Below are 18,402 nucleotides of genomic sequence, written 5' to 3' on the forward strand. Positions count from 1 at the left end.
GGAGCGCACAGAGCGCCCGTTGCCTTGGCACGGCCAATCGCCCGGCCTCTCCCCGCAGCCACCCAAAGCCTTGCCATTCCTCCAAGCGGGCGTGGATGGAGAAACCTCTCCAAAGCCCAGCGACGCGGCCCTTTCCGCCAACGTCCAGGACTTACCACAAGCCAGGGAAGAGAGAGAGGAAGAGAAAAAGAGAGAGACGGCCGGGATGCCACCGGCGCCCCGTCCACCCGCTGGATTACAGCCGGAGATGGCTGAGCAGCCTGCAGCGCGCCATCGCCCAGCCGAGGTCCTGCAGCCGGCTCGAGGGGGAAGCGATAGCTCGGCGGCCGCCGCGGCGCTACCAAAATGAACCCTGCATCAGAAAAGCGTCCATCTTGCTACTGAGCATGTGCACACTGCCCGAGGAGAGGCGGCCAGGGAGCATGTGCGGCCCCTTTGCACATGGGCAGTGGGGACGTGAAGCCTCGTAGAAGCTGCTGCCCTTACTCGGCTCTGCCCTCACTCTCAGTCACCCCTTCGTTGGCTTGCAGTGCGCGGGAATGCGAGGACTGTGGCAACGGAAAAGGGCTCCGCAAACGCGCGCTCGCCCAGCCTTCTCGCCCCCTTTATCCTGGAGCATCGGGGCTGCGGTGCAGGAATAATGGTAACAGAAGGGTTCGACAGGGAGAATTTACTCTCAATCTAATCGTAGTCATCTGGCGTTGGAACACAGGCACCCGTTGCTGACCTACACCAAGGTAGCAGAGGGCATGTTCCAAAAGCAAGCAGAACCAGACCATAGCTGCCAAGTTTTCCATTTTCTCGCGAGGAAGCCTATTCAGCATAAGGGAAAATCCCTTTAAAAAGGGATAACTTGGCAGCTATGAACTAGACATACCTGCCCATTGGAGTGGCACTCTTTTTTAACTGACAAGCCTTCTTTTTAGTTTGTTTTTTACTGTAGCAACACGTGGGGACAAAATATGATCCTGCTGTATGGTGGCGTCCCCCCCTCCAAACAAGCAATACCAAGCAGGTAGCTTTACTGGTGTGCAGCAGAGGATTAAATAAAATGGCCATAAGCCATATGATCCTTCCCAAACCTATGATTCTGTGGGAAATCATAATAAAATGTTTCAGGCCGGACTCAGCTTTCCAATGCAAGGAGAACTTGGGAAGAATGAACTGGATCTCACCATGCTGCTGCCCCACACTTGCTAGTCAAGACTTTAAAAAATAAGAGCTAATGAACATGATATTTTAGGAGATGTTCAAAATTAGAAAAAGTAAGAAAATAGGGGGAGTGATGTTGCTTCCAGATAGCTTATTTATTGAGGATTTGTTCAGATTTGTTTGTGGGGGGTTAGATGGCATTGGCTATTTATTGAGCATTTGTTGTATTCATTTGCAGAAAAGTTCAACAATGTTGCATCAAGTAAATGTGACTCCACACTTTCCAATGCATTTTCCGTATTGAAAAAGTATTTCTTCTTCCCCTTCTTCTTCTTCTTCTTCTTCTTCTTCTTCTTCTTCTTCTTCTTCTTCTCCTTCTTCTTCTTCTTCTTAACTGGGTTTATTATGCAAGAGTTCCAAATCAGCTTTAACTGTGCAACCTGAATTTGCTGGTGTCTATTTGAATCCAAACCTAGCAGTTTGAAAGTACGTCAAAGTGCAAGTAGATAAATAAGTACCACTCCGGCGGGAAGGTAAACGGCGTTTCCGTGCGCTGCTCTGGTTTGCCAGAAGCGGCTTAGTCATGCTGGCCACATGACCCGGAAGCTGTACGCCAGCTCCCTCGGCCAGTAAAGCGAGATGAACGCCGCAACCCCAGAGTCGTCTGCGACTGGACTTAACAGTCAGGGGTCCTTTACCTTTTTATTTGAATCCCACCTAAAAAAGGCATAAGAAATAATAGGAGCCTGTTGGATCAGGCCAATGTCCCATCTAGTCCAGCATCCTGTTCTTACAGCAACCAGCCAGAGCATGTGAGAAAACCTCAAGCAGGACCCCAGCACAGGAGCATTCCCCCCCCCCCACACACACACTTGTGAGTTCCAGGAGTATGTTTTCAGAAGCATTGCAGTCTCTAACCATGGAGGCAGAGCATAGTCATCACAGCTAACTTTTGTTGATAGCCTTATCATCCATGGATTTGGCTAATCCAAGTCTATGGCCATCACTTCCTCCTCTGTATAACTACCGTATGTGCTCTGGGGGAAAAGTACTTCCTTTTATCTCTCCTTAAGCTTCTAACATTCAGCTTCATTGGATTTCCCTGCATTCTAGTGCTATGAGAAAGGAAGGACAAATTCCCCCTCCCCTTTATTCATGTGACAATCTGGAAGCATCCCAAGTCCCTTGCACATCCTCCATGCTGGCTTTCTAACGTAACACTGAATGTAGGATTCTCAGATCATCTTTTTACCAAGGTGTCCTCACAAGCTCCAGAAGTTATTTGAAGCTCATGGATTTGCAACGGTGGGGGGGGGGGCTCCTTAAATAAGTCACATTTCCCATTGCCGCAGCCAAAGCAAGCAAAGTGGAAGTGAATGACTCACTCATGTACTTCTTTTCAACATGCAAAGGGACTCTGCATTGATTTTGCCACATTGTTTCCCACAGCAATTATATAACATTTTCAAAGCACCACAAAGGGTGTCCTTGCAAATCTTACAAAACTATGTCAAGGCCTTACTGTTCAGAGAAACATAACTTGAAGTATAGTTAACTTGTTTGCAAACAGAGATCTCATTTTGGATAGTTTAGCTGGCTGGAAGTTGAAGCCTTCAGCTATGTTCAACCTGCAAATAAAGAAAGATAAATAGATGATTGATGAAAGATGACAGATAGATATCAGGGGCTGTCTACTTCTTTGCCCTTCCATGACACCTGACCAAATCCAACTCCCTTTATATCTTACCTGTCACGATGTCCAGGCTAGCTGCCTAGCGAAATCAGAGATGCTGAGAGTTTCTACTAGTTCTTCTATTTTAAATCAACAGAATACAGAGAGACCATTGATAATTCTCCCTTCAGTCTTGGGATGTTGCTCAAAGTGTGTGCTCCACCCCCCCTGCAGCAATTCCTAGCTTCCAAACCCCTCCTTACTGCCTACAGTGGCCAGCAATGAAATCTTTCTGTCTCTGTTTCGCCTTCTGCTCTAAGATACGAAGAGATTGCCTGGTCCATGGAGAAGGAGGAGGTTCCATCAGGCTTTCACATGTGGCATAGCGTCCACTGTATGCTGTACTGTTTATATCACTTCTGAGTGCTGTCTCTGTTCAGGACTGGAGAATCTGCTTGCTTGCCCATGTTCCACATCTTCCATTACTTCCCAGCTCTTGGCTTCTTCTTCTTCTGGAGTGTGCACTGTTCTCCACCACCACAAATCTGGGTCCATTGAATCTAGGTCCATCATATCATCAACTTCCTCCTGCCCTGACACCTCTTGAGGTGGAGGTCTCCACCTCTCCTCCTCCTCATCTGTGCAAAGGGCCTCCTCCCTCTGTGAAACCTCACAGCAGGTGTGCAATTAATGGAGGGTGGAGGTGATTCTTCCTGCCCTCTGTTAAACAACTTACCTGGGCCTGCTTGCAGTTCCTCATGCTGCAGTTGGCATGGCAGCCTATTGGCTGTAGAGCATGATGACACTTTACATTTTTATTTATATAGGAGAATATGTTTGTGCGCGCACCTCACTTATTAAAAAAACACCATAAGCCTCTAGTGACTTTCTCTCAATGGCAACTAAGCCCAGATAAGCACTGTGCTCCTGGAAATTTTCATTGCTCAGAAAAGTGGAATGATGGTAACAATATTCCCTAACTTTCTAGCTGGTGCAGTCAGCATTTGCTTTCAGGTGATTCTCTCATCAGGACTCCTGGGTTCTGTTGTATGGGTGCCAGCTCATTATTACTGGAAAGCAAATGATCCTCCAGAAAATCTGAGGGGTCTCTTGCATCATTGGCAAGGAGCTGTATCAGTGCTTCCCCCCCCCCAGGGGAATATCACTTTACTGCATGCCTTTGTGCCATGGTGAAGGACAGGAAGTTTCTTCTGCATTTGATATTGCCGCAACAGCTGTGTCATGTTGCCACACATATACGTCATGCACTCCATAGTCTAATGGGTAATTTGTGCCCCTCATTAGGCCTGCATCCCCTGGCAGGAGTTTATTTTGCCATTTCCTAGGTTATCTCTGTACCCATGAGCCAAAGAAAAGTCATGACGGTCATTCAGAAGAAGGCACACACTGCATTTTCCCTCCTCAATTTCACATATTCGTCTGAAATCTTTGGCTGCCAGCCTCTAGTATTATCAGGGATTACTAGCTGTTGGGGATCATGACCAGGAGGGTGCTATTGTGCCCATGTCCTCCTTGTGGACATCTACTTGGCTACTGGGAAAAGAGAATGCTGAGCCGGAAAGGCCTTTGGTCTGATGCAGAAGGGCTCTTCTTGTGCTTTTAAGTTCACATGATCAGTTGCCATAAATGAGTTGTAAGATATCCCCCATTGTATGCAAACACCATTTCATTTCATTTCACCCACCCACCCACTGCCCTGGTGGGCATGCATTCTGCTTCAGAGGAATGTGGGCATGTGCTCAGCATATGATATCCAGAGCTGCCAATTGCCACATAAAATGCATTATTTGGGCACATTTTTTGTGTGCTTTCAGCAGTAACCACACAACTCTCACTGACTCATGAAGAAATTATAGGGCTGCATATGTGGGCAAAAAGAAGGCCAAATGAAGTGGAAGCTGAGAGTTTCCACTTGCTGACCGCAATGCATGCCTACTCTCTCATTAGACGGGTGATGTTTTTGACTGAGCTTTGTCCTTAACTGCTTCTTGATTTAGACATGGTCCACATATTCGTCAACTACCTGCTAGGCATCAGCTGCCCAAGGTCAACAGAGTGACACCACTTAAAATCTCAGGACAGTCAGCTTAAAGAAATAATTGCTTTTGGTTTGTGCAGGCAAACAACACAAACAGTATTAATAACTGCAAAGGGAACAGCAATAAATAAAGGGCTGGGTTGAGAAAGAAGGTTGCAGATGAATGCCATGCAGATCAGCTCTGTTGTTGTTGTTGTTTGAAAAAGGCACCCCTGATTTGGAGAACAGAGGATTTCCAAACATAGAATCATAGAATTGTAGAGTTGAAAGGGACCCTGAGGATCACCTAGTCCAGGGGTGGCCAACTCCCAAGAGACTGTGATCTACTCACAGAGTTAAAAACTGGCGGTGATCTAAATTGTTGAGCTTTTTTAAAGAAGGCCCAGGGTTCAGGTCAAAGTTGTAGGGCTTTTTTTAGGGGGGGAGGAAAGCCCCGTTTCTTTGGGGTGCAGGGCAAAAATGTTGAGCTTTATTCAGGGGAGTCCAAGTTGTTGAGCTTCTTTGGGGGGAGCCAGTGATCTATCACAGACGTCCAGTGATCTACCGGTACATCACGATCTACCTGTTGGACGTGTCTGACCTAGTCCAACCCCCTGCAGTGGCCCTATATGAGGATCTAACCTACAACCTTGGCAACATCAGCACCACAATCTAACCAACTAAGCTACGTGTGATGTCTTACAAACATTTTGATAAATATATTGTGAAAGCAGTAAAGACTGGTCCACCAACCTTAGTCTGACCTCGGCCCACAACCTGCCTTCTTACAACCAGTCCAGAGAGTGGCACTGCCTGCAAGACTCTTTATCCTTAGTCCCAGTGTTGACCTTATGGAACTCAGCGGGGAGGGCATGTCAACAGAGAAATCTACCACTGCAAGAACCCAGTCTGCCCTGTTGGAGGGGGGCAGGGTGAGCAGTGATGGGTGTATGCCCCAAGATTGGGCATTTGGAGAGTGGGGGGGGGTAAACTTTTGCTAGCCAAGGATCCAGCTAAGCCAGTCCAGCTACATACTGCATCAGACCTGATGTGAATTTTTCTGCTGGAGCTGACGCAGCAAAAAAAACTAATCCTGAATTTTCGTCCTCCTGCCCCTCTCTTCCCTTCTGCCTTGCCCAGCACAAGTGGAGTTGGAAATGAGGGGGCTTCAGCTGCAGTCATAGTGCCGACTCCACCGCTTGGTTAAGTCCTGCTGTTGCCTGCCAGGGTTTGGGTTGCTTTGTTCCTACATTACACATAAAGCGAAATTCAAATTCTGAGTCAATTGATAAGCACAATAATAAACCACAACTATTTATTTTATTCTATTTTAAAGGAGGAAAACTTGATCTTCCTATCATCTTTAAAATTAGCATGCCATTTATGAACGTGAGTTTTTATAGTCTGCAGTTCACTTTGCCAGACGCTGACATTGGCTGAATGAAGCAAGCATGTAAGAGCAGGTGCCAAGCAGTCCCCATTCCCCCCCCCCAAAAAAAACCCCAACCAGCTGCCCTTATGTACTTGCTGTTCTTCAATCTATGTTAGCATCTGATTAAATGGACTCTATAAAAGCTCATGATTTTAAAATAAAATAGGTTAATCTTTACAGTGCCAACAAGCATAACGTAAGGGCTGGTTTTCATCCTCATATGGCAACATCAAACTCCTTCCAAACAAAACTAAATTACATGTGAATTAAACCTAACAAAGGCATTTAAACCCAAACACATACTGCTCAGAAGGATACCTCATTTTCATTTTCAACATCACCACTTCAAGGGAACTCTTTAGGTCCACTTGGTATCAATGATTCATATGCTGTATATGTATTGTGTTGTTGTTGTTGTTGTTGTTGTTGTTGTTGTTGTTGTTGTTGTGTGTGGATTGAGATATACTGTAGATGTATACATAGTTGCTTTGAGTTCTTATTTTGTAAAAAAGAAAGTGACTAAGTCCAAGAAACAGGATGATGATGATGATGATATACAGGAGCTGTCAAATGTTGTAGTCCAGTATACCTGAAGGAGCGTCTCCACCTCCATCGTTTTGCCTGAGGTCCAGCACCGAGGGTCCAGCACCAAGGGCATTCTGGCGGTTCCCTCGTTGCGAGAAGCCAAGTTGCAGGGAACTAGGCAGAGGGCCTTCTCGGTAGTGGCGCCCGCCCTGTGGAACGCCCTCCCATCAAATGTCAAAGAGAAAAACAACTACCAGACTTTTAGAAGACATCTGAAGGCAGCCCTGTTTAGGGAGGCTTTTAATGTTTAATCCATTATTGTATTTTATACCCAGATGGGTGGGGTATAAATAATATACGGTATTATTATTATTATTATTATTATTATTATTATTATTATACCATCCAATATGTGTTAGCACAATGTGTAGGATCATAATAAAGGACAGCCGCACTAAAGCCACCATTGGTCTAAAACAGTCTGCATTGGTCTAAACCAGCAGCAGGGGATGGGGAGAGTGGGTTAATAATGCAGGAATAAGTGAGGTGTGGGGAAGAGGGAATATATTCAGATCAGGGGCAGGGGGCACTAAAGTAAAGTATATTTGTATGTGGGAGATGCATTTGAGCATGTGCACATATCCTCAACTATGCACAGGTAGTTAGGAATATGCAAATATTAATAAATGCATTAAACAAATATATTTTCTACCTTGCAGCTGGTACTGCAGTTCTTACCCTATCTTTGTAGTGCTCTTTATTACCAGAGTAATAACAAGGTCAGTCACTGCAAGTTAATTCATTGAAGCTGAATATTAAGAGCAAAACTTACTCCTGCTCAAACAATTCAGTTGGTCAGAAAAGTCAGAAACTACCAGAAGTAAATTTGCATTGCTTCCCTTTGTTAATGTGAAAGGCATGGCAACAATACCAGTTGAGTTTGGTTGTTTGCCAGTCATTATCTTGGCCTGAAATATTAGTTTGGGAATGAATGTCTCTACCGGTTGCTAAGCTACGCAGAAGTATTCTGAGAAGAATTTTGCACACTGATTGAAGGAAAACGCCTCCTTTTGGGGTCCTTGATCGCAATGTGACTACATATTTCATGTTAATTTTGCAGAAGGGAAGTAATGGACTTGATCACAGTGAGCAAGGAGTGACATAAAAGATGTTCATGGGTTAAATTGGTAAAATTATTCTCTTCTGCTGTGAAAAAGCCACCCGAGAACTGTAGAGTTGCAATTTGACACATGCTCATTTGGGAGCAAGTCCTATTGAACTCAGTGAAATTTACTTCTAACAAAATATTACATAGGTGCAGGCTGCAAAGCAGTGAATATTAGAGTGTCCCACGGGAGTACCTATACCCAGATGTAAAACTGGATACTAATTGCACTTGCTATAATTTATCATACTTGTTGTAAGACAAAACTTGGATGTGCTGGATTTACATACACCTGTGCTCTTTTTGAGAGTAGCTTTCAACAGTGGCACTCTGGAGGGGAGTTGCTCCACTAGCTACCTCAATGTGTGGCACAGAAAGCCTCAAGTAAATGATCAAAACTGAATGAATTGCAGTGTTCTCAGAGGAGGTACAGAAGGGGGGCGGGTTTGAAATAAATGATTATGTGTGGGAATCTATCACTCACGAGCAACTGCACATCTGATTTGGCAGCAGGGGAAGGGCGGATTTAAACCTTTGACTCACTCCGTTTCTGCTCCAGATCAGTTTTTCCATGCATCTGATTCTGCAGCAGGAGAGGAGGTTGTCTTGATCCAGATCACATCCTTGCACACATACAATTTAAGGAACAAAAGTCCCATTAAAATGAATGGGATCTCTCTCTGTGTGTGTGTGTGTGTGTGTGCATGCAATGCAAATTGTTGGTGTTGGGTCCCCAATCTAGACTGGGGCCACAAAAGGGAGAAAATGGTTAAAGCCGTGTTTGGCAAAGTGATCTTCTAAGAATTCAGTCCCATTAGGGAACATCAGTGAGCTGACTATATGGCAGGTTACTAGCATTCCTTTATTTATTTATTTATTTAAAAAACAACATATACTAATTTTCTTTATGAAATAAAGCAGCTACACACACGCACACACACACGCACACACACAAACGCACACACAAATAAATGTAAAATGCATAAAATATAGCAAACCAGTCTAAATTACTAAAATCAGTTGTATACAATAAAACCAAGAACATGATAAAATAATTCAGCATTGAAACAGGGATGCTGAACTTTAATCCATATGAAAAAGCTCAGCAAAATGAAAAGTTCTTTGCAGTCTGTCTGAAGCTTAAGATAGAATGAACCAGCAAGGCTTTCCCAGGGAGAGTCCTACAACTTGAGTATCATAATAGAAAATAATGTGTATTGTGTCCAATGCATTATGCTTCTGTGGGGAGTGGGCAAGCAGCGTTGTACAGGAGAAACAGCTCCTTCATATATCCTGCTGAAATATTAAGGGCTTTGCAGTTATGAACCAGCATTTTGAATAGCGCCTGGAAATGAGCTGGACATCAGTGCAAATAACATGGGAAGGCAACAGAAACAAAATTAAAAAGTCTCAGAAAATGGAAAGTTTATTGAGAAAAAATATAGCAAATAGCTATAATTTAATGGTTAACCATGAGGTTCCCAAGGAAGACCTAATTGTTCAACCCATATGCTGTTCAGGGAGTCATGTGGAGATAAAAATCCCTGAATACAGCTTGGGGCTCCACTAGATTAGGACAGGAGGGAGGTTTGGGTAAATTATTATTATTATTAATAATAATAATAATAATAATAATAATAATAATAATAATTATTTATACCTTACCCATCTGGCTGGGTTTCCCCAGCCACTCTGGGTGGCTCCCAACAAAATATTAAAAGCACAATAAAATATCAGTCATTAAGAACTTCCTAAACAGGGCTGCCTTCAGATGTCTTCTAAAAGTCAGATAGTTGCTTAGTTCCTTGACATTTGATGGGAGGGCATTCCACAGGACGGGTGCCACTACTGAGAAGGCCCTCTGCCTGGTTCCCTGTAACTTTGTTTCTCGCAGTGAGGGAACCGCCAGAAGGCCCTCGGCGCTGGACCTCAGTGTCCGGGCAGAACGATGGGGAAGGAGACGCTCCTTCAGGTATACTGGGGATCTCCCTGAGGAGGAGGCCAGTTCCCCAACACAGCAGCCAGATGTATGGAGGAACGTGACTCATAGAAGTAGAAGGCCCAGGGATCGCTCTGAGTGCTTAGAATTACACAACCGTTTTGAAGTGCTCATGGAAGACGAGGAACAGACTCCACCTGAGGATCTCTCCCTCATCACAGTTGATGAGGAATATGAAGACGAGCAGCAAAGTCAGTCCTCCGGGAATATGCAGGTAACCTTGGAAGGGACAGCACATGGAAGAATCCCAACCAAGCCTATGAAGAGGCGTGTAGTGGTGATAGGGGATTCCCTACTGAGGGGTACAGAAGCAGTGATCTGTGGGCCTGACAAGATGTCTCGAGAGGTGTGCTGTCTACCTGGGGCCAAGATCAAAGATGTAACAGAACGGCTGCAAGGAATCATAAAACCCACCGACAAATACCCCTTCCTTTTGGTGCATGTGGGAACCAATGACACTGCAAGCCATAGCTTACAGAAGATCAAAAATGATTATGAGGCTCTGGGCAGGAAGTTGAAGCAATTAGATGCACAAATTGTCATCTCTTCTGTCCTCCCAGTTGAACGACATGGCCCAGGGAGAGAGGGAAAAATAGGGGAAGTGAACAACTGGCTTCGCAAATGGTGCAAACAGGAACGGTTTGGATTCCTAGATCACGGTCTGCAGTTTCTTGAAGATGGACTTCTGGCAAGTGATGGACTGCACCTCACAAAAGTTGGGAGGAATGTTTTTGCCACAAAACTCAAAAACCTCATCAGGAGGGCTTTAAACTGACTTATGTGGGGGAGGGAGACAGTGGTCCTGAAGGTAGGAGTCTATCAAATGCTGAAGATGATCATCCAAATGTCAAGGACCAAATGGAGCAAGCAGCATGCAGACCTAGTGGTGGGACGAAAATATCCTTAAATAAGAGACATGGGGGAATGATCAACGGTCTTCAATGTCTGTATACTAATGCACAGAGCATGGGAAATAAACAAGATGAACTTGAGCTCTTGGTACAGCAAACTAAATATGACATAATAGGCATCACTGAAACCTGGTGGGATGAGTCTCATGACTGGAATGTAGTAATAGAGGGATACAATCTATTTTAGAGAAATAGACCAAACAGGAAAGGAGGAGGAGTAGCTTTATATGTTAGGGCAGTGGTTCCCAACAGGTGGTCCGGGGACCCCCAGGGGTCCGCGAGCTATGCCAGAGGGGTCCGCAAGATGCTATTAGAATAAAAAATATATTAAATTTATTTCGTATGATAACAGATTTTTTGTTTTGGCCGCTTCCTGCATGAGCAGAGTCTAGCGCAAAACTAGAATTAGATAGAGGTAGTAGTTCTGCTCTATGCCGTTAGGTGGTGCTTTACAAACACTACTGTTTTGCAACGAGGCAGCACGCGCATTCTAAACGATCACCTCCCCAAGATGCTTTGCGCGCGTCGGCTTCATTTGTGCGCTACTGCGCAGGTACGCTGTCTTCTCCATTCCTCTCCCTCCTCCCTGGCGCGTGCTGCCTCTTTGCAAAACAGTAGTGTTTGTAAACAAAGCGTTGTTTTTTGCGGAAGCTACAGTTCGTGTAGTTAAAAATGGACCATTGGTTAAAAAGTGGTTCGTTAAAACGACAAAGGCCTACAGATGAAGAGGAAGATAATGCATTTGATTTTCAAGCAAGTAAGTCAATTAATGGGGGTCCTTGTCACAATAGCGGCTCGATGAGGGGTCCTCGAGAAAATTTTGTTGGGAACCCCTGTGTTAGGGATATGTATACCTGTGAAGAGATCCAGGATTTAAAACTTCAAAGCCAAATTGAGAGTATCTGGGTCAAAATTAAGGGAGAGAAAAACAACAGTGATCTCATTGTGGGAGTTCACTATAGATCCCCAAGCCAAACTGAGGACACAGATGATGCCTTCTTGGAACAGATGGCCAAGCATTCCAAAGGAAGTGAGATAGTAGTAATGGGGGATTTCAACTATCCTGATATTTGTTGGATGTCAAACTCAGCCAAGAGCATAAGGTCGAACAGATTCCTCACTGGCCTTGCAGACAACTTCATTGTCCAGAAAGTGGGAGAAGCAACAAGAGGATCAGCCATTTTAGATCTGGTCCTAACCAATAGTGATGACTTGGTTAGTGGGGTAGAAGTGGCAGGATCATTAGGTGGGAGTGACCATGCTCTTCTGGAGTTTATTATCCAGCGGAAAGGAGCAACCAAGCATACTAAGGTCCAAATTCTAGACTTTAAGAAAGCCAACTTCAGAAAACTTAGGGAAACGCTGGGTGAAATCCCATGGACAGTAATACTAAAAGGGAAGGGAGTTTATGATGGTTGGGAGTTTGTTAAAAGGGAGATATTAAAAGCACAACTTCAGGCAATACCAATGAGACGGAAACATGGAAGGTGCCTAAAGAAGCCAGGCTGGCTATCTAAAGAACTTTTGACTGAGTTAAGATTTAAAAGGGATATGTACAAAAAATGGAAAAGGGGGGAAATCTCCAGAGAGGAATTCAAACATATAGCCAGCACGTGTAGAGACAAAGTCAGAAAAGCTAAAGCACAGAATGAACTCAGGCTCGCTAGAGAGGTTAAAAGCAACAAAAAGGGCTTTTATGGGTATGTCCGTAGCAAAAGGAAAAACAAGGAAACAGTGGGGTCACTCAGAGGAGAAGATGGTGAAATGCAAACAGGGGACAGAGAAAGGGCAGAACTCCTCAATGCCTTCTTTGCCTCGTCCAAGAAAGAAAACAATGCCCGACCTGAAGAATATGGAGCAGATGATTCAGCAGGGGAAACACAGCCCAGAATAAGTAAGGAGGTAGTACAAGAATACTTGGCTAGTTTAGATGTATTCAAGTCTCCAGGGCCAGATGAACTACATCCAAGAGTATTAAAAGAACTGGCAGAGGTGATTTCAGAACCACTGGCAATAATCTTTGAAAATTCCTGGAGAACAGGCGAAGTTCCAGCAGACTGGAGGAGGGCAAATGTTGTCCCTATTTTCAAAAAGGGGAAAAGAGAGGACCCAAACAATTACCGCCCAGTCAGCCTGACATCAATACCAGGAAAGATTCTAGAGCAGATAATTAAGCAAACAGTCTGTGAGCACCTAGAAAGAAACTCTGTGATCACTAAAAGTCAGCATGGGTTCCTGAAAAATAAGTCATGTCAGACTAATCTGATCTCATTTTTTGACAGAATTACAAGCCTGGTAGATGAAGGGAACACTGTGGATGTAGCCTATCTTGATTTCAGCAAGGCCTTTGACAAGGTGCCCCATGATATTCTTGTAAAGAAGCTGGTAAAATGTGGGCTAGACAATGCTACCATTCAGTGGATTTGTAACTGGCTTACTGACCGAACCCAAAGGGTGCTCATCAATGGCTCCTCCTCATCCTGGAGAGTAGTGACTAGTGGGGTGCCACAGGGTTCTGTCTTGGGCCCAGTCTTGTTCAACATCTTTATCAATGACTTGGATGATGGGCTTGAGGGCATCCTGAGCAAGTTTGCAGATGACACCAAATTGGGAGGGGTGGCTAACACCCCAGAGGACAGGATCACACTTCAGAATGACCTTAACAGATTAGACAACTGGGCCAAAGCAAACAAGATGAATTTTAACAAGGAGAAATGTAAAGTACTACACTTGGGCAAAAAAAATGAAAGGCACAAATACAGGATGGGAGACACCTGGCTTGAGAGCAGTACATGTGAAAAGGATCTAGGAGTCTTGGTAGACCACAAACTTGACATGAGTCAGCAGTGTGATGCAGCAGCTAAAAAAGCCAATGCAATTCTGGGCTGCATCAATAGGAGTATAGCATCTAGATCAAGGGAAGTAATAGTACCACTGTATTCTGCTCTGGTCAGACCTCACCTGGAGTACTGTGTCCAGTTCTGGGCACCACAGTTCAAGAAGGATACTGATAAGCTGGAACGTGTCCAGAAGAGGGCAACCAAAATGGTCAAAGGCCTGGAAACGATGCCTTATGAGGAACGGCTTAAGGAGCTGGGTATGTTTAGCCTGGAGAAGAGAAGGTTAAGGGGTGATATGATAACCATGTTCAAATATATAAAAGGATGTCATATAGAGGAGGGAGAAAGGTTGTTTTCTGCTGCTCCAGAGAAGCGGACACGGAGCAACGGATTCAAACTACAAGAAAGAAAATTCCACCTAAACATTAGGAAGAACTTCCTGACAGTAAGAGCTGTTCGGCAGTGGAATTTGCTGCCAAGGAGTGTGGTGGAGTCTCCTTCTTTGGAAGTCTTTAAGCAGAGGCTTGACAGCCATCTGTCGGGAGTGCTTTGATGGTGTTTCCTGCTTGGCAGGGGGTTGGACTGGATGGCCCTTGGGGTCTCTTCCAACTCTATGATTCTATGATTCTATGAGGCCATTTAGGGCTTTAAAGGTCAGCACCAACACTTTGAATTGTGCTCGGAAATGTACTGGGAGCCAATGTAGGTCTTTCAGGACTGGTGTTATATGATCTCGGTTTTTGCTGTCTCAGGAGTCCCCCCAGCCCAATAAGCCACTTGAGCTAAAAAGCAGTAGTTTTCAGCAGGAAACATTTGCATCCACCCAGATTTGCCCTTTGAAGCCAAGTCTCCATGCAGCTTATATTTCCCAGGCAAAATGGCACCTTTTGGAGAAGGAACTACAACCCCCCCCAATCAAGGGTACGATTGGTCTCTTAAGGTAGATGTATGGATGAAGGCTACAACAACAGGGTCTGCTATCATGCTTTAGTGTTGAGTATGATAAAATCCACCTCCTTACATTGTTTGGTTGTAAGCTGAAGCAATAGGAGAGGCTGGAGAAACCCAGCCAGGTGGGCGGGGTATAAATAATACACAAATCCAGCATAGAGCAGCAAGGGTCTATTAGTAGAGGACATTCTATTTACCCAGAACTAGTGTGGAAGGAAATAATAATAATAATAATAATAATAATTTATTTATACCCCGCCCATCTGGCTGGGTTCCCTCAGCCACTCTGGGCAGCTTCCAACAAAATATTAAAATACAGAAATCCATCAGACGTTAAAAGCTTCCCTAAACAGGGCTGCCTTAAGATGCCTTCTAAAGCTCTGGTAATTGTTGTTCTCTTTGACCTCTGGTGGGAGGGCATTCCACAGGGTGGGTGCCACTACCAAGAAGGCCCTCTGCCTGGTTCCCAGTAACATGGCTTCTCGCAGTGAGGGAACTGCCAGAAGGCCTTCAGCACTGGACCTCAGTGTCCAGACAGAACGATAGGGGTGGAGACGCTCCTTCAGGTATACTGGACCGAGGCCGTTTAGGGCTTTAAAGGTCAGCACCAACACTTTGAATTGTGCTCGGAAACGTACTGGGAGCCAATGTAGGTCTTTCAGGACCGGTGTTATGTGGTCTCGGCAGCCGCTCCCAGTCACCAGTCTAGCTGCCGCATTCTGGATTAGTTGTAGTTTCCGGGTCACCTTCAAAGGTAGAGCGCATTGCAGCAGTCCAAGCGGGAGATAACTAGAGCATGCACCACTCTGGCGAGACAGTCCGCGGGCAGGTAGGGTCTCAGCCTGCATACCAGATGGAGCTGAAAAACAGCTGCCCTGGACACAGAATTGACCTGCACCTCCATGGACAGCTGTGAGTCCAAAATGACTCCCAGGCTGCGCACCTGGTCCTTCAGGGCACAGTTACCCCATTCAGGACCAGGGAGTCCTCCACACCTGCCTGCCTCCTGTCCCCCACAAACTGTCTTGTCAGGATTCAATCTCAATCTGTTAGGAATTTGGCATCTGCTTCGGGGTCCATCCCTGAAATTTCACAGCTCCTCCCAAATGTTACCCACTCCAGAGTTTGAAAATCACTATAACTATAACTTCAGCAACAGAATTGTTTCTGATTGATTCCCACCCTGTTTTGGTGATATAGGATATAGGTTGGATGGAGGGACATTTTACTTAGATAATTCTATACATCATACATTCTATAGGTTATGCTTTTTTCTCCTGTCAGCAAGCAGCTGCTGCACACCACCAGTAGTAGGAGAAGATGTCAGACTATTCCTGGGAGACCCTGGACCCAGGGCAAACGAGCATGAACAGTACCCAGTATGGGGGGCAGGGGGCAGGGCAAACCGACCATATGGTGCATGCACAGCGCTGCTATGTATGGCGCATGCATGTCTGCAGCCACTGCCATCTGTACCGGCGATTTGCTGACAGTGCTGCAAACATCTGTGCGGCTCTGTTTGCTCCCTCTGCCCACGCGCCCAGCCCATCAGAAGAGTCGGGCATCAGGTGTGCGAGAGAGGGTGAGCCGGGCAGGTTGCTCTCTCTTTCCCTCTCTATGCCCACACATGCCTCCCCCACCCCACTCCACCCAAGACAGCGACGGTGACTCTGAGGCAGTGGCGGTTAGAGCAAGAGCAAGAGCAGATGCAGATGGGGGGTGGTGTGCCTCGGGAAGGCAGTGGCCTTTGCCGCTGCTGCTGCCACCACTGCCATGCCGATTGCTGCTGTTGCTCCTCCTGCTGCCCCTCCGTCCTTCCTGTGGGGGTGAAGAGGTGGCAGCAGAGGGTGTAGCCATGAGCAGAGGATCCTTTGCACGCTGCCAGAGATGGTGCCGGGGGCGATGTGCTCCCTCCATCCCCCCTTTCCTACACCACTGCCTGGACCAACCCACCATTGGTTTACAGCAGCTGGCTTGATGCTGGATGTTTGGGTGGGGAAGTTAAGGTGGGGAAATTATTTGGTTAGATGTGAATGTCTTTTAGGACCAGGGAGGGGGTTGAGTTTTTGTTTATCTGCTAATTGGTGGCTGGGAGTATTGCTTTGTTTATTGTTTGAGTCTTGCTAAATGTTCTTATTACTATTTAGGGGGTTGAAGTGTTGTTTTTGTTTTCCTTGTTAAGTATAATTAGTTTAATTCACACTGAAATAGGTATGACTATGTGTAATGGTGAAAAGGTTTAACATTGGAAAATTCCACTGCAGTATTCAAAGGGACTTTTAGCTTTAACTGAGATGATAATGAACTATTCTTGGTTTTTGCTAGCTAACACGTGAGTGTTTAATCTTAGATCGTGTGAGAGGTATTGAATTACCCTTCTTGGAAGGGTAGCGGCTGGAGGTGTTGTTGTTCTTGTTCTCAGAATCTGTGAGAGTGAGGATGTAAATGAAGCTCTCCATTGACAGGTAAATTGTCTAAGGCAGGATGCAGGCTGGAATGCAGGCTGTGCAGAGAAACAGATGATGAGCCTATGCTTTGGATTGGCATATGTTTTATGGAATTATTTGGATGTATCTCTGATGTTTTTGTTTCGTTTTGAAGGAAGTTCTGCAAGTAAAGTTTTAATTAAACTTATGGGCCTTGACAATGTTCTGTTTCCCCGAAAGGGTCAGTTTTCATGCATCCAGTCACTTTAAACTGTGCGGTATTAATACCCGCAATATTCCCATGTGTTGTTTGAAATATTAATGTATTATATGATTACCTCCCTTTTCTGTGGTATAATGTATTTTGCAGACACAAAGATTATCTGCTTCTTTGTGTCACAGATGATTTAAACATTATTCATGGGAATTCTTTTTATTTATTGTCTGCAGATACAACATGATTTATTGAAGCAAAGCGGACTATCATTTTGTTTTGCTTTTGCAAGACACATAGGATTTCCCTGCTTGTTAAAACTGATGAGAGAAAGACCACAAGATTCCATGAAACTGAATTTTAAAGAGCTGCTGAGAAACAGCACTTTACAGAGTTTGCCAAGAGCATCCCATGGATCAAAGCCATTAGATTAAGATACGTTTGTCCGTCGGTTGTCACTACAATGAAAAGATGTATCATCAGCCAACAAATGGGGAGTTTAAAGTTGCTTGTGCAACAGGAGTCTTTTAACTTCAGGTCTGAGTATCAGTCTACAGAAAATAGTTCTTGACTGGAGATCGCTCATCCAAGAAGAAAAGCTTAACATTGTCTAGGCTGAGTTCCCAGATGATGAGATTTCCAGATCTTGAGATCCTTTTATCAATGGCGGCATTGATTGCAATGACATTTCAATTATGAATGGTGTTTTCATTTTATTTTTGCTATAATAATTTATTTGTCCCCATTTTTGTTCTATTATTCTTAGAATGATTTTAAAGAAAGAAATCATCTGTGTGATAAATTTAGCTAGTTAGGAAGTATGCATCTAATAATATACTTTTTTCCACAACACATGCAGCAGACTGGTAATTCTTGTCCAAAAATGTCACCTGTTTCTCTGACAGGCCAAACTGTACATTAGGTTAAATGCACAATGAGTATTTTAATACTTTAGCAGGATATGATTCCGTTCCTAAACTAGTCTAGCTTTTTAGTCAGTAAGTGAGCAGTAACTCTGAACTCTAAGGATATGGGGTATGTTAATTTGGAAAATATTAAGCAAAAAACAAGATTGTG

At 44.7% G+C, this 18,402-nt stretch overlaps 1 protein-coding gene and 1 long non-coding RNA gene across 3 annotated transcripts in view; one reads left to right on the plus strand and one right to left on the minus strand.

Annotated features, from left to right (window-relative positions):
- Positions 1 to 397, minus strand: part of GLRB (glycine receptor beta) — a 30,717-nt gene extending 30,320 nt beyond the window's left edge. For both annotated transcript variants that reach the window (XM_088661086.1, XM_035113331.3), the window contains exon 1: positions 156 to 397. The gene's annotated coding sequence lies outside the window, so the exon portion shown is untranslated. The remainder of the gene's footprint in view (positions 1 to 155) is intronic.
- Positions 166 to 18,177, plus strand: LOC148687330 (uncharacterized). Its single transcript, XR_015947888.1, has 2 exons — positions 166 to 643; positions 17,562 to 18,177. It is a non-coding gene; the product is annotated as an uncharacterized LOC148687330 (long non-coding RNA).
- The last annotated feature ends 225 nt before the right edge of the window (positions 18,178 to 18,402 follow it).

This window comes from Zootoca vivipara, chromosome Z1 (genome assembly GCF_965207765.1).
Source record: "Zootoca vivipara chromosome Z1, rZooViv2.hap1.1, whole genome shotgun sequence".
Taxonomy (NCBI): domain Eukaryota; kingdom Metazoa; phylum Chordata; class Lepidosauria; order Squamata; family Lacertidae; genus Zootoca; species Zootoca vivipara.